This window comes from Arachis hypogaea, chromosome 1 (genome assembly GCF_003086295.3).
Source record: "Arachis hypogaea cultivar Tifrunner chromosome 1, arahy.Tifrunner.gnm2.J5K5, whole genome shotgun sequence".
Classification (NCBI taxonomy): Eukaryota; Viridiplantae; Streptophyta; class Magnoliopsida; order Fabales; family Fabaceae; genus Arachis; species Arachis hypogaea.
Window position 1 is genome coordinate 65,867,400 of NC_092036.1, and position 15,886 is coordinate 65,883,285.

The following is a 15,886-nucleotide window of genomic DNA, read 5'->3' on the forward strand; positions in this document are numbered from 1 at the left end:
TTGGCACTCATTACAATGGCTCACAAAATCTCTAGCATCCTTGAAGATAGAAGGCCAGTAGAATCCACTTTGAAGCACCTTTGCTGCAGTTCTTTCAGCTCCAAAATGACCACCATAGCTTGAGTTGTGACAATGCAATAGTATATCCTTCATCTCACCCTCCGGCACACATCTTCTAATCATTCCATCTGGGCATATTTTGAATAGAAATGGTTCGTCCCACAAGAATAACTTAGCCTCATGTAGTAGCTTTTTGACTCATTGTCTTGTATATTCTTGTGGAATGCTCCTCCCGGCTTTGTAATTGGCCATGTCTGCAAACCAAGGAGTTTGTTGAATTTGCAAGATGTGCTCATCTAGAAAACTTTCTTTCACTGGTTGAGAGATATCTTGACTTGTCCCTTGTGGCAGTCTTGATAGATAGTCAGCAACTTGATTCTCACTACCTTTTCTGTCCCTTATCTCAATGTCAAACTCTTGTAGAAGTAGTATCCATCTAATTAACCTTGGTTTGGCATCTTGTTTTGACATCAAATACTTAAGAGAAGCATGATCAGTGTAAACCAAAATTTTAGACCCTATCAAATATTACCTAAAATCATCAAAAGCATACACCACGCTAGTAACTCTTTCTCTATTGTGGTGTAATTTCTTTGAGCTTCATTCAATACCTTGCTCGCATAATATATGACATGGTGCTTTTTATCCTTCCTTTGCCCAAGCCCAGCACCAATTGCAAGTTCACTTGCATCACACATGAGTTCAAAAGGTAATCCCCAGCTTGGGGGTGTGATGATTGGTGCTGTGGTGAGTTTAGCTTTTAGAGTCTCAAAGGCATGTTTACACTCATCATCAAAGAAAAACGGATTGTTCACCACTAGCAGATTGCTGAGTGGTTTTTCTATTTTGGAAAATCTTTGATGAATCTTCTATAGAACCTAGCATGCCCTAGGAAGCTTCTAACAGCTTTCACATTGATTAGTAAAGGAAGTTTTTCTATAATTTCTAATTTTGCCTTGTCAACCTCTATACCCTTTCTTGAAATTTTGTGACCAAGAACAATTCCTTCAGGTACCATGAAATGGCACTTTTCCCAGTTCAAAACCAAATTGGTTTCTTGGCATCTTTTCAAGACTAGGGTAAGATGGTACAAGCAAGTATTGAAAGAATCACCAAAAATAGAGAAGTCATCCATAAAGACTTCAATAAATTTTTCTACCATGTCTGAGAATATTGATAGCATGCATCTCTGAAATGTAGCTGGAGCATTACATAATCCGAATGGCATTCTTCTGTATGCAAAGACTCCAAAGGGGCAAGTGAAGGATGTCTTCTCTTGGTCCATAGGGTCAACCACTATTTGGTTGTAGCCAGAATATCCATCAAGAAAATAATAGTAGGCATGGCCAGCTAGCCTTTCAAGCATTTGGTCAATGAAAAGGAGGGGAAAGTGATCCTTTCGTGTGGTATCATTCAGCTTCCTATAGTCAATACACTTTCTCCACCCTGTCACTGTTCTTGTGGGAATGAGCTCATTCTTCTCATTGACAATGACAGTCATGCCACCTTTCTTGGGCATCACTTGCACTGGGCTAACCCATGGCCTGTCAGAGATAGGGTAAATGATCCCAGCTTCACATAGTTTCATCACTTCCTTTTGAACAACCTCCTTCATTATGGGATTCAACCTTCTCTGGGGTTGTACCACTTGTTTAGAATTTTCTTCCAAGAGTATTTTGTGCATGAAGATGGCAGGGCTTATGCCTTTCAAGTCATCAATGGTACACCCCAATGCATCCTTGTGAGTTCTCAATACTACAAGGAGTTTTTCTTCTTCCTCTGCACTTAATGTAGAGTTGATTATCACTGGGAGATTGTCCTTCTCACCAAGGAATGCATATTTAAGATGAGGGGATAGAGGTTTCAATTCTTGTTGTGGTGCCTTTTCTTTCTTAATTTTAATTGGTTCCTTTGGTGCTTGTATTTCTTCCACCTCTTGCTCTTGTATGTCTTGGTCTTCCTCTTGATTCACTTGATGGTTTGCTTCAAATACTTCATCAACCAAGGAATCTACCACATCAATCCTCATGTAACTCTCTTTCTCAGCAGGATATTGCATTGCCTTAAAGACATTTATGGTCATTTGCTCATCATGTACTCTGAAGATCATCTCCCCCTTTTCCATGTCAATGATTGTTCTAGCAGTGGCCAAAAAGGGTCTACCAAGAATAACTGAATTATTCCCTTATTCATCCATATCTAGGACCACAAAATCGGTTGGGAATATAAAATTTCCCACTTTCACCAAGAGATTCTCTACTACTCTATTTGGTATTTTGATGGATCTATCAGCAAGCTGGAGTGACATCCTTGTGGGTTTAAGCTCTTCTATCATCATTTTCTTCATCATGGTAAAAGGCATTAAGTTGATGCTTGCTCCTAGGTCACAAAGTGATTTGTCAATGGCCATGTTCCCAATTGTGCATGGTATGAGGAAGCTACCTAGATCTTTGAGCTTTGGTGGAAGTCCCTTTTTAATGATGGCATTAAGTTGATGCTTGCTCCCAGGTCACAAAGTGATTTATCAATGGCCATGTTTCCAATTGTGCATGGTTTGAGGAAGCTGCCTGGATCTTTGAGCTTTGGTGGAAGTCCCTTTTTAATGATGGCACTACACTCTTGAGTAAGAACCACAGTTTCTTTCTCTTGCCAGCTTCTCTTCTTGGTGATCAATTCTTTAAGAAACTTTGCATATAACGACATTTGCTCCAAAGCTTCGGCCAAAGGAATGTTGATCTCAAGTTTCTTAAAGATTTCCAAAAATTTTGGGAATTGTTGGTCCTTTGTTCCTTTGTGTATCCTGGTGTGGTAGGGTAGCTTGGGTACATAAGCTTTTACTCGTTCATTCCTGTCCTCTTGTTGTGACTTCAATTTCGCCTTGTTATTGGTATTGCCATCTTGAATTTGCACCTTGCTATGTGGCTCCACACTTTTTTTTCTCTTTTTGGACGTTGATGCCACTTCATCCTTTTGCTTGTCTATTGTGTCTTGCTCCTTGGGCTTTGTTGCTTCCATGTTGGAGTCTTCTCCAACCATCTTGCCACTCCTCAACTGTAGAGCTTTACATTCTTCCCTTGGCTTAGGGATTGTATCGCTTGGGATAACATTGGTTGGCCGTTCAACTTGTTTGGCCAACTGTCCCACTTGCCGCTCGAGGTTCCTCATGGTAGCCTCATATCTATCTTGTCCCTTAATCAAGGTTTGATTGGTCTGAGCAATTGATTGTGTGTTTTGGGCAAGTGTTTGTAAGGCTGCCTCAAGACTCGAGATTCTATATTCATGATGGTCAATTGGTGATATGATGGGGGTGATTGTTGTTGCTAGAAGTTATTTGGAGAGATGGGGTGGTAGCTTTGTGAGTTGGATGTTGGTGCGGAGAAGTTATTTTAATGAGTTTGTGGGTTGTTGTGAGGTGGTTGGTATGTATTTTGTGGTTTCTTGTATTGGTTAGTGTTGTTAGAAGAATGATTTTGGTTATTTGTATTGCGGGCATGGTTGGAGTTGTTGTTCTTTTGCCAATGATTTTGATTCTCCCCCTACTTCAAGTTGGGGTGGTTCCTCAAGGATGAGTTGTATGTATCACCATGGAATTCATTTTGAGAAAAATTTGAGGCATTCTGTATGTATTGAACTTGTTCTTCTTGTTGCTCAACATCGCCTCCTTTACCTTGGCCCCATTCAACTGAAGGTTGACTTGTGGTGCTTACTGATGCTAGTTGGAGGCCATCTATTCTTTTTGCCATTATTTCCATTTGCTACTGGATTTATTGGTGCCTTAACTTATTCTGTGCCAATATAGCGTCAACACCTTCAAGCTCCATCACACTTTTCTTTGGGGTTGAGTTGTGATGCCTCTCTGATGAGTAGTAGTATTGATTGTTTGCAACAATCTCAATGAGGTCTTGAGCCTATTCAGCAGTCTTCATCATGTTGAGTGATCCTCCTGATGAGTAATCTAACCCTTTCCTTGCTTCTAAAGTCAAGCCTTCATAGAAATTTTGGAGTTTGACCTAATCACTAAACATGTCAGGTGGACATCTTCTCATTAGTGCCTTATATCTTTCCCAGGCTTCATACAATGATTCCCCTTCCATTTGCCTGAAAGTTTGAACCTCTGTCTTTAACTTAATGATCTTTTTAGGTGGGTAAAACTTGGCTAGAAATCTGCTCACCAGATCATTCCAATTGTTGATACTTTCCTTGGGGAATGACTCTAGCCATTGAGTGGCCTTATCTCTCAAAGAGAATGAAAATATCAACAACTTGTAAATGTCCGGATGCACTCCATTCGTCTTCACCGTATCACATATCCTCAGAAAAATAGACAAGTGTTGATTTGGGTCTTCAATAGGCCCTCTCCACAAGAGCAATTATTTTGTACCAAAGTGATGAGTTGGGGTTTTAACTCGTAGTTATTGGCATAGACATTTGGGGTGACAATGCTGCTCCCACAATGCCTTGGATCAGGAATGGTGTACGAGGCCAACACCTTTCTAGGTGGTCCATTATTGTTGGCAACACCTTCAGGAGTGTTATGCAAGTTGTCCTCCATGACTTGGTCCTCTTCTGATTCTTCCTCACCAATTACCCTCTTTCCTCTTGCTTCTCTTCTTAGTCTTTGGAGGGCTCTCTCATCTTCAAGATTAGAGGTAGTGGATACTTCTCTCCTTGCCTCTGACATGAAACAAACACAAACCAACAACACAACCGAAATACTTTATTTCTATAGTAAAGTTAGAGTTAGTGAAACAAAATATCAAACAATTAGTAGGGTTGACAAAGAAAAGAAAAATGCTCAATCTAAACTACCATTCACTTAATCATTGTTAATCTTTTCCAATCCCCGGTAACGGCGCCAAAAACATGATACGCAAAAGTTAAGTATTAACGCACAACCGGCAAGTATACCGGATCGTATCAAGTAGTAAAACTCACCGGAGTGAGGTCGATCCCACGGAAATTGGTAGATTAAGTAACTTTAGTTAAATGGTGGTTTAGTTGAGCAAACATGGTTTTGTTTTCATGAGATTTTAATTCTTGAATGTAATTGCAGAAAGTTAAATAACAAGGAATTTAGAGAATGGCAATGAAGATAGAAAATGAAAGTAAATGACTGAAACTTAAAGTGCAAGAAACTTAAATGACATTAAAGATAAATTGCAAGAAAGTAAAAGGGTAGAATTGTGAAGAGCAGAAAAGTAAATTGCAAGTAATTGAAAATAGAATGTAAATTGCAAGAGTGATAAATTGCAAGAAGATAAAAGGGAGTTGGGTAGTGGGTAATCAAAATAACTAAAGAATTATTGGCAAGTGGAGCGTCAACTTTACATTTTCCGGACTGAAATCTAAGTATTTTCCCCAAACCATTGAGAGTTAATTCTTTGGATTCGGGTTCATACTTTGATCATGGTTCCTAGTGATCCATGCATTGGCATAGAACTCTTGAACCATTAAGATTCTGACTTGTTAAATGGGGTTGGTAAGAACTTCCCAACCTCTTCTTTGGATCTCATGTCGGATCTCCAGAGACTCATTTTTCTTGAGCATGAAAGGGACCTCAGGGATCACCTTCTTCTTGGCCACAACTTCATAGAAGTGGTCTTGATGGACCTTTGAGATGAATCTCTCCATCTCCCAGGACTCGGAGGTGGAAGCTTTTGTCTTTCCTTTCCTCTTTCTAGAGGTTTCTCTGGCCTTAGGTGCCATAAATGGTTATGGAAAAATAAAAAGCAATGCTTTTACGACACCAAACTTAAAAGGTTTGCTCGTCCTCGAGCAAAAGAAGAAAGAAAGAAGGGGAAGAAGAAGAAAATAGATGAGATGGAGTGAGAAGTAAATTCGGCCAAGAGGGGGGAAATGTGTTTGTGTTGTGTGAATATGAAGGAGTAGTGAGGGGTTTATATAGGGGTGAGGGGAGGGTTAGGTTTCAGCCATTAGGGTTGGGTTTGGGAGGGAAAAGTGTTTGAATTTGAAAGTGAGATAGGTGGGGTTTTTGGGGAAGAGGTATGGAGGTGATTGGTGAAGAGAATATAGGAAAGAGTGAATGAGTTGATTGGTGAATGAGAGAGAGAGGGGGGTAGGGTAGGTGGGGATCCTGTGGGGTCTACAGATCCTGAGGGGTCAAGGATTGCATCCCTGCTCCTATTAGGCGTACAAAATGCCCTTGCTATGCAATCCTGGCGTTTAACACCATACTGCTGCTTGTTTCTGGCGTTAAACGTCAGCTTTTATTCATTTCCTGGTGTTAAACGCTAGGCTGCAACCTGTTTCTGGCGTTTAACGCCAGATTATAGCTTCTTTCTGGCGTTTAACGCCAATCTGGTGCTTGTTTCTGGCGTTTAACGCCTAGAATGGTGCCAGACTGGGCGTTAAACACCCATTCTGCTACCCTTAATGGAGTTTAAATGCCAGTAAGTTCCTCCTCTAGGGTGTGCTATTTTTAATGCTATTTTTTATTTTTCTTGAATTTTTGTAATTGTTTTTGTGACTCCACATGATCATCAACCTAAAAAAAAAGAAAAATACATAGATAAATAAAATTGGGTTGCCTCCTAATAAGCGCTTCTTTAATGTCAATAGCTTGACAGTGAGCTCTCATGGAGCCTCACAGATATTCAGAGCATTATTGGGACCTCCTAACACCAAACTTAGAGTTTGAATGTGGGAATTCAACACCAAACTTAGAGTTTGGTTGTGGCCTCCCAACACCAAACTTAGAGTTTGACTGTGGGGGCTTTGATTGACTCTGCAGTGAGAGAAGCTTTTCTTGTTTCCTCTCCATGGTTACAGAGAGAGATCCTTGAGTTTTAAACACAAGGTAGTCCTCATTCAGTTAAAGAACCAACTCTCCTCTGTCCATATCAATCACAGCTTTTGCTGTGGCTAGGAAGGGTCTTCCAAGGATGATGGATTCATCCTCATCCTTCCCAGTGTCTAGGATTATGAAATCAGCAGGGATGTAAAGGCCTTTGACCTTTACTAGCACGTCCTCTACTTGTCCATAAGCCTTTTTCATGGATTTGTCTGCCATCTCTAATGAGAATGTGGTAGCCTCTACCTCAAAGATTCCCAGTTTCTCCATTATAGAGAGTGGCATTAAATTTATGCCTGACCCCAGGTCACACAGAGCCTTCTCAAAGGTCATGGTGCCTATGGTACAGGGAATTAGGAATTTACCAGGATCCTGTTTCTTTTGAGGTAAAGTGTGATGAACCCAGGTATTCAGTTTATTAATAAGCAATGGAGGCTCATCCTCCCAAGTCTCATTACCAAATAGCTTGGCATTCAGCTTCATGATTGTTCCTAAATACTGGGCAACTTGTCCTTCAATAATGTCTTCATCTTCTTCAGAAGATGAATAGTCATCAGAGCTCATGAATGGTAAAAGGAGGTTCAATGGAATCTCTATGGTCTCTAGGTGAGCCTCAGATTCCTTAGGTTCCTCAGTTGGGAACTCCTTGTTGTTCAGAGGACGTCCCAGGAGGTCTTCCTCACTGGGATTTACGTCCTCATCCTCCTCTGTGCATTCGGCCACACCAAGCAAGGTTGATAAACCACTATTTTATGGTTTATATTGTGTTTAATTGAGTGATTTTTTTATCAAATTCTTGCCCACTTATTCATATGATCTGCATGATTTTACAATTCCTTCCTAGTTTAGTTCTATGGTTGAACACTTGCTTCCTAGAGATCTTTTAATTACGTATTTTAATTCCCCTTTATACCATTCGATGCCATGATTCGTGCGATTAAGTGTTTCAGGATTCATAGGGCAGGAATGGCTTAGAGAATGGTGAGGAAGCTTGCAAGAATGGAAGGAGCACAAGAAATAAAGGAGACAACTAGCGAACAGTGACGCGCACGCATGGCTGACGCGTGCGTGTGATTTGGACAAAATCACAGCGACGCGTATGCTTGCCTGACGCGTACGCATAGATTGGAGTTTGCGCAAACGATGTGAGCACGTGCCTGACGCGCACGTGTGGAGAGGAAAATCGTCAAACGACGCGTACACGTGACTGACGCGTACGCGTGACATGCGCGATCTGTAGAAAATTCAGGAAACGCTGGAGATGATTTTGGGCCGCGTTTTGATCCAGATTTTGGCCCAGAAACACAGATTAAAGTCAGGGAACATACAGAGACTCAAGATATCAGATCATACACACAATTTTAGGTTTAGATGTAGTTTTTAGAGAGAGAGGTTCTCTCCTCTCTCTTAGATTTCAGGATTAGGATTCTTTTTAAAGGATTTAGGATTTCTTCTTCTGAATTTCCAGGTTTAATGTTCCTTTTATTTTCCCAATTTGACTTATGAACTTTTTCATGTTGGATTTGATTTCTTTTATTAATATTTGAGGTATTTCAGACATATGACTTTTATTTAGTTTCTTATATTCTTGGTTCTAGTTGATTAATTGGTGACTCTTGAGTTATCAAACTCATCGTGATTGATAATTGTTATCTTTGCTGATTGATTTAGATTCCTATAACTCTAGTCTTTCCTTAGGAGTTGACTTGGACTTTAGCTGTTAAATTGATTTATCCACTTGACTTACCTTCATAGTTAGAGGTTGACTTAATGGGAGTAAAAATATAATTCTCATCACCATTGATAAGGATAACTAGGATAGGACTTCTAATTTTCATACTTTGCCAAGAGTTTTCTTAGCTATTGATTTATAAATTCCTGCAATTTTTTTCTCTTGTTCAAACCTTTCAAAAACCCAAAAATACTATTTTTCATAACCAATAATAAATCATACTTCCCTGCAATCCCTTGAGAAGATGACTCGAGGTTTGAATACTTCGGTTTATAAATTTTATTGGGTTTGTTACTTGTGACAACCAAACGTTTGTACGAAAGGATTTTCTGTTGGTTTAGAAACTATACTTACAACGCGATTATATTTTTGTGAAATTCTTTACCGATAGAAAATCATATCGTCAAAATGGCGCCGTTGCCGGGGAATTGCAAACGTGTGCCTTATTATTGGTTATTGTAAATATTTTTCAAAAATTTTTTTTTTCAGATTTTTATTTTATCTTTTTTTTCAAAAAAACATATCTTTTTCAAAATCTTATCTTATTTTTTTTTCAAAAATCATATCTTCTTCAAAATCTTATGTTATCATTTTTTTTCAAAAATCATATCTTTTTCAAAATATTTTCTTTTTGTTTGTTTTTGTTTTTATTTTCTCTTACTACTATGAACTCTCACCCCTTTGTCTATGAGTCGGATGATAATTATGTTGCAGGAAGAGGAGATTATAATGACAACTTGCATCAAGCATGGGACAATCAAAGTTGGGAGGAGCCACAAGGACTTGATCAATCCTCATGGCAAAAACCACCTCCAATGGACTATCAACAACCATTTTGTGATGTATATCAAGGCAATGGCTATGGTGAGCACTCTTTTGATTATCAACAACCACCATCATATGCCTATGAACCCCCTCCTCAACATAACCATGGACCACCACACTCACAAGCCCCTTTTCACCATTCACCTCCATATGACCCTAATCCTTATCCACTACACCAACCTCCATATGAACCATACCCAGAACCACCACCTCAATATTCACCATCTCCATATCCTTATCAAGAAGAACCACCTCCGTATTATGAACCTGTTTTCCAAAAAAATGAACCCTCCTATCCACCCCAAACTTCCATGGAGAGCACACTTACCTCTCTCATTGGTCTCACCTCTAAACTTTAAAATCTTATATCCCGCATGGACCAACCCTCTACCTCCAATGTTCAACCCTCAAGCTCTAGTGCACTTCCATCTCGACCACAAAATGATCTCTCCATCCCATTACCACCATCCATGGAAGAGCACCCACATCCATCAATCCAAGAGCAACATGATCCCAATAATGCTATTGACATGGAACAAGAGAGAAGGGATCATCTTGGTGAATCCATACTTCATAATGAGTTAGAGGAGGTACTAAAGGTGAAGGTAGAAGAGACCTTTGTAGATGAAGGAGTAGTTGAAGGGAGTTGTCATAGAAAAGAAACCATCAAGGAGGAGTATGATTTTATACTTAAACAATTGGATCAAGTGATAAATCGATTACCTTCCCGACGTTTGGACATTCAAGGAACCCCCATGGCTTCATGTGGAGAATCTACTGAAGAACATGGCTTGAAGGAGAAATTAGAAACTCTGGTGGACAGTGAGCAACACGATTTTGTATTTGAACAATTGGAAGAAGCTACGCCTGCTATTGAAGAGGAAGAAGTGGTTGAAGACTTAGGAGATGCTGAACCTCCATGGGATATTCAAGTTATAGAGCCTCCTTTAAAGATGTTTGAAATTGATGTTGAGGAGGGTGTACAACCTCCAAGGCATGTCATGATTGAAGACTTTGAAAGAGATGATCAAGAGATAGATTCAATCATTGATGAATTCTTATCTACATTTGCATTCTCTCCCGTTGGACTTGACATGGAGATGAAAGAAGAAGAAGCACAACCTCCCATGCCCTTGGTGAACAATGAAGAAGAGATTGAATTGGAAGAAATCTACCAAGAGGAAGAGGTTGATATTGAAGAAGATTGTAAAGAGGTGGAAGTTGTCAAAGAAGAGCACAAGGGAGTGGAGCTTGCAAGATTATTAGAAACACCTCTCCCAAAGACATTACCGTCCAATACAACATTCAAGTGGTTAAAATTCTCTTCCTTAACCTTTACTTTTCCACTTGAATATGGGCTTCTAGAGACAGATGGTCAACTTAGAGCTCTTTGTGGCATTAAGAGCAACAGAAAAATGGTTAGTGGTTGGAGTTGTAAAGCAAGGTTCAACATGGTTATATGCTCCAAGTTGAAATGCAAGGTTTGGTGTAGAGCTCAATTGAATGGGTCTAGGATGTTGTTTGGCTGCTTCGGTGAGAATTCAGACTGCTTGCCACCCGGATGGAACAATATTGCTCAACCAGAAGACGGGTGCAAAAGCAAGATTTGGGACCCCAGAATTCAGTCTAGCAATCAATACTCTTGGGGCCTTGTCACTTCCTTTAACTTACTTGAAGGCTTTCTGCGCCTAGTTTAGGATCTCGGAGGCTACTGGAATTCCAAACATTGGTGGAGATTCCTGGATGAATTCAAGCACAAGCCACCATAACAGGGAGCTCACCAAATATCCAACTTAAGGACTTTAATTAAAAGTGCTAGGTGGAAGACAACCCACCATGGTATGATCGTTCCTTTTTCAGTTTTAATTTTAGTCTGTTTTTGAGTTTTGATTGGACCTGGAATCTTGCATAACATTCATATTAGAATTGTATTCTACATACTGCATTAATTATAAAAAAAAAGAAAAGGGGGATTAAGGCATGCGACGCGCCAGCATCGCTGACGCACTCGCGTCATAGTGCCTTCGCAACAATGAAGAAAAGAAACAGAGAGTTACGCAGGAGTGTGGCTGGAGGCGTGCCATAGGCACAAACTAGCCCACGTGAACGCATCACTAACGCATCCGCGCAATTTGCAAAACGCAGCCCCCACGCGTCCGCGTCACCCACGCGCACGCGTGGCTTGCGAAATCGACGTAAAATTGTATTTAGACAGAAAGTTGTGCTGGAATGTTGCTGGAATGGTGCTGGAAGCACCAACCAAACCATGCGACCGCGTGTCCCACGCGTCCGCGTCACATGAGCCCAGCGCAGTCCACGCAATCGCGTGACACATGCGTCTGCGTCATCTGTGCCGCACAGCTTATCCATCCCAACGCCAACTATCTTATCTTTTCTTAATCTTTTTTCTTTCATCTTTCTTAATTCTTTCTTCTTCCTTCTTTTCTTTCTTCTATTATCTCCATTCTTCATCTTATTCATTATTTTTTCTTCTCTCTTTACTCTTTCCTCATTCTTTCCTTCTTTTCTTCTTCCGCTTCTTCTCCCTTTCTTTTCTATATTTGTTGTTTTTACATTGGTGTTAAAATCTTCTTACTCATCTGTTGCATATTTCCTGCATTATTTTAGGTGCTTCTTAATTTGTTTGCTATTCAGTTGACATGCCATGCGCTTCTATTATTTTCTCACTTACATGTTGTAGATACCATGTAATTGAGCACCTTATTCTTTGGCACTAGCCACATATGTTTTATCTCTTTTCATATCTTTTCTTTTGGGTTCTGTCCCTTCCTTTTTTTCTCTTCATTCAGGCTGGCCACCAAGAGGGAAAAAGAAAAGTTTCTAACTAGAGCATTAAACAAGTCTACCGCACAATCTTTAGAGAAAAAGCATTAGTTGGAGTAGCCTGTCCACTTGTACATCTTAGCATGCACCGAGGACGGTGCAATCATTAAGTGTGGGGAGGTCGATACCGATCTCCGTGGGTTAGTTACTTCTTTTTTTTCTTCAACACCAATATTAATTTGTTAGTTGTTGCATTTGCATGTTTTATTGCATTTTTGTTTGATTTTATTCATTTAAGAACTACTTGGTTGAAAAATAATAAGTTTCTTTCTAGGACCCTATTTTTGAAAAAAAATTTCACTAATTTAAATTAAAAAAATTAAAATTTTCTATGTGTTAAATTTGTTTGAAGTTGTATTTGGAACATAGTTAAAAGCTAGAACACATAACCTATGAGATTTTGAGCTTATTTACATGGTTACATTATTTAACCATAAATTTTTATTCTTGTGTGTTTTCTTCTCTATAATTGCAATCTTTGCTTTGTTCCATTCTATATGTCCATTATTTAGTGTATGTGAATTTTGGAAATTATACAAAAGTTGAAATTATGGGTAGCTGGGTGTGATTTTTGGAACTACATAAAGTGTGTGTGTATGTTAGGTGAAAGCTTAGGTTAGTTAAAGATTCATATTATAGCTCACTTGGCCATACATATATCCTCATCCTTACTTTAGTCCTATTAAAATCCTGAAAATACCTCATGATGTTTGTATTGGTATGCTAAATATTTGTTGATTGGTTAGATGAAGAACAAGGTTGAGAAAGCATGACTAGGAAAGAGTAGAGTGATTGACCCTAGACACTTGAGAGTTAGAGTGATATACACTATCAGTAAGGGTTCAGTGCTTGATTCTATGTTCCCTGCTTTCATGAGCTATCTTCTTACAAGTTTACTTGTTTTCACTGTATAATTTAAATTAGTGGAATTTGGTTTGTATTTGTCTTGGAGAACTTGTTTTCTTTTAACCAAGTATGTAGAAACATTTTGCATGTAGTTGCATTCATATTCATAGGTTGCATTGCATGAGTCTTGCCTTTTCCCTACTCATTTATTTTATCTCCTTAAGCTAAGCATGAGGACATGCTAATGTTTAAGTGTGGGGAGGTTGATAAACCACTATTTTATGGTTTATATTGTGTTTAATTGAGTGGTTTTTTTATCAAATTCTTGCCCACTTATTCATATGATCTACATGATTTTACAATTCCTTCCTAGTTTTGTTCTTTGGTTGAAAACTTGCTCCCTAGAGATCTTCTAATTACGTATTTTAATTCCCCTTTATACCATTCGATGCCGTGATCCGTGTGATTAAGTGTTTTAGGCTTCATAGGGCAGGAATGGCTTAGAGAATGGAGAAGAAGCTTACAAAAAGGGAAGGAGCACAAGAAATAAAGAAGACAACCAGTGAACAGCGACGCGCACGCATGGCTGACGCGTGTGCGCGATTTGGACAAAATCACAGCGACACGTACGCATGCCTGACGCGTACGCGTGGATTGGAGTTCACGCAAACGACGCGAGCGTGTGCCTGACGCACACGTGAGGAGAGGTAAATCGTTAAACGACGCATACACGTGAGTGACGCGTACGCGTGAGTGATGCGTACATGTGACATGCGCGATATGCAGAAAATTCAGGAAATGCTGGAGACGATTTTGGGCCGCGTTTTAAGCTAGATTTTGGCCTCGAAACACAGATTAAAGTCAGGGAACATGTAGAGACTCAAGATATCAGATCATACACACAATTTTAGGTTTAAATGTAGTTTTTAAAGAGAGGGGTTCTCTCTTCTCTCTTAGATTTTAGGATTAGGATTCCTCTTAAAGGATTTATGATTTATTTTTCTGAATTTCCAGGTTTGTTGTTACTTTTATTTTCCCAATTTGACTTATGAACTTTTTCATGTTGGATTTGATTTCTTTTATTAATATTTGAGGTATTTCAGACATATGACTTTTATTTAGTTTCTTATATTCTTGGTTCTAGTTGATTAATTGGTGACTCTTGAGTTATCAAACTCATAGTGATTGATAATTGTTATCTTTGCTGATTGATTTAGGTTCCTATAACTCTAGTCTTTCCTTAGGAGTTGACTAGGACTTTAGGTGTTAAAAATTTATTTATCCACTTGACTTACCTTCATAGTTAGAGGTTGACTTAGTGGGAGCAAAAATATAATTCTCATCACCATTGATAAGGATAACTAGGATAGGACTTCTAATTTTCATACTTTGCCAAGAGTTTTCTTAGCTATTGATTTATTAATTCCTGCAATGTATTTCTCTTGTTCAAACCTTTCAAAAATTCAAAAATACTATTTTTCATAACCAATAATAAATCATACGTCCCTACAATTCCTTGAGAAGACGACCCGAGATTTGAATACTTCGGTTTATAAATTTTATTGGGTTTGTTACTTGTGACAACCAAATGTTTTGTACGAAAGAATTTTCTATTGGTTTAGAAACTATACTTACAACGCGATTATATTTTTGTGAAATTATTTACCGATAGAAAATTAGATCGTCAATGGTTAAGGCCTTGCACTCTCTTTTTGGGTTCTCGTCTGTATTGCTTGGGAGAGTACTAGGAGGAGTTTCAGTGACTCTTTTACTCAGCTGGCCCACTTATGCCTCCAAATTCCTAATGGAGGACATAGTTTCATTCATGAAACCTAGAGTGGCCTTAGATAGATCAGAGACTATGTTTGCTAAGTTAGAGGGACTCTACTCAGAATTCTTTATCTGTTGCTGAGAGGATGATGGAAAACGCTTGCTATTGCTAAACCTGTTTCTTCCACCATTATTAAAGCCTTGTTGAGGCTTTTGTTGATCATTCCATGAGAAATTTGGATGATTTCTCCATGAGGGATTATAGGTGTTTCCATAGGCTTCACCCATGTAATTCACCTAAACTATTACAGGGTTCTCAGGATCATAGGCTTCTTCTTCAGAAGATGCCTCTTTATACCATTGGATGCATTTTGCAATCCATTCAGACTCTGAGAAATCATATTGACTAGTTGAGTCAAAATTTTGTTCTGAGCCAATATGGCATTCAGAGCATCAATTTCAAGAACTCCCTTCCTCTGAGGCATCCCATTATTCATAGGATTCCTTTCAGAAGTGTATATGAACTAGTTATTTGCAACCATGTCAATGAGTTCTTGAGCTTCTGCAGGAATTTTCTTCAGGTGAATAGATCCACCTGCAGAATGGTCCAATGACATCTTAGATAATTCAGACAGACCATCATAGAATATATCCAGGATGGTCCATTCTGAAAGCATGTCAGAAGGACACTTTTTGGTCAGTTGCTTATATCTCTCCCAAGCTTCATAGAGGGATTCACCTTCTTTCTATCTAAAGGTTTGAACATCCACTCTAAGCTTACTCAACTTTTGAGGAGGAAAGAACTTGGCTAAGAAAGCCGTGACCAGCTTATCCCAAGAGTTCAGGCTGTCTTTAGGTTAAGAGTCCAACCATACTCTAGCTCTGTCTCTTACAGTAAAAGGGAAAAGCATAAGCCTGTAGACCTCGGGATCAACCCCATTGGTCTTAACAGTATCACAGATCTGCAAGAATTCAGTTAAGAATTGAAAAGGATCTTC

At 39.1% G+C, this 15,886-nt stretch overlaps 1 non-coding gene across 1 annotated transcript; it reads left to right on the top strand.

Annotated features, from left to right (window-relative positions):
• Nucleotides 1-15,559: 15,559 nt before the first annotated feature.
• LOC112712586 (small nucleolar RNA R71) lies at nt 15,560-15,667 on the top strand. The gene has a single exon (XR_003157831.1). It is a non-coding gene; the product is annotated as a small nucleolar RNA R71 (small nucleolar RNA).
• Nucleotides 15,668-15,886: the final 219 nt, after the last annotated feature.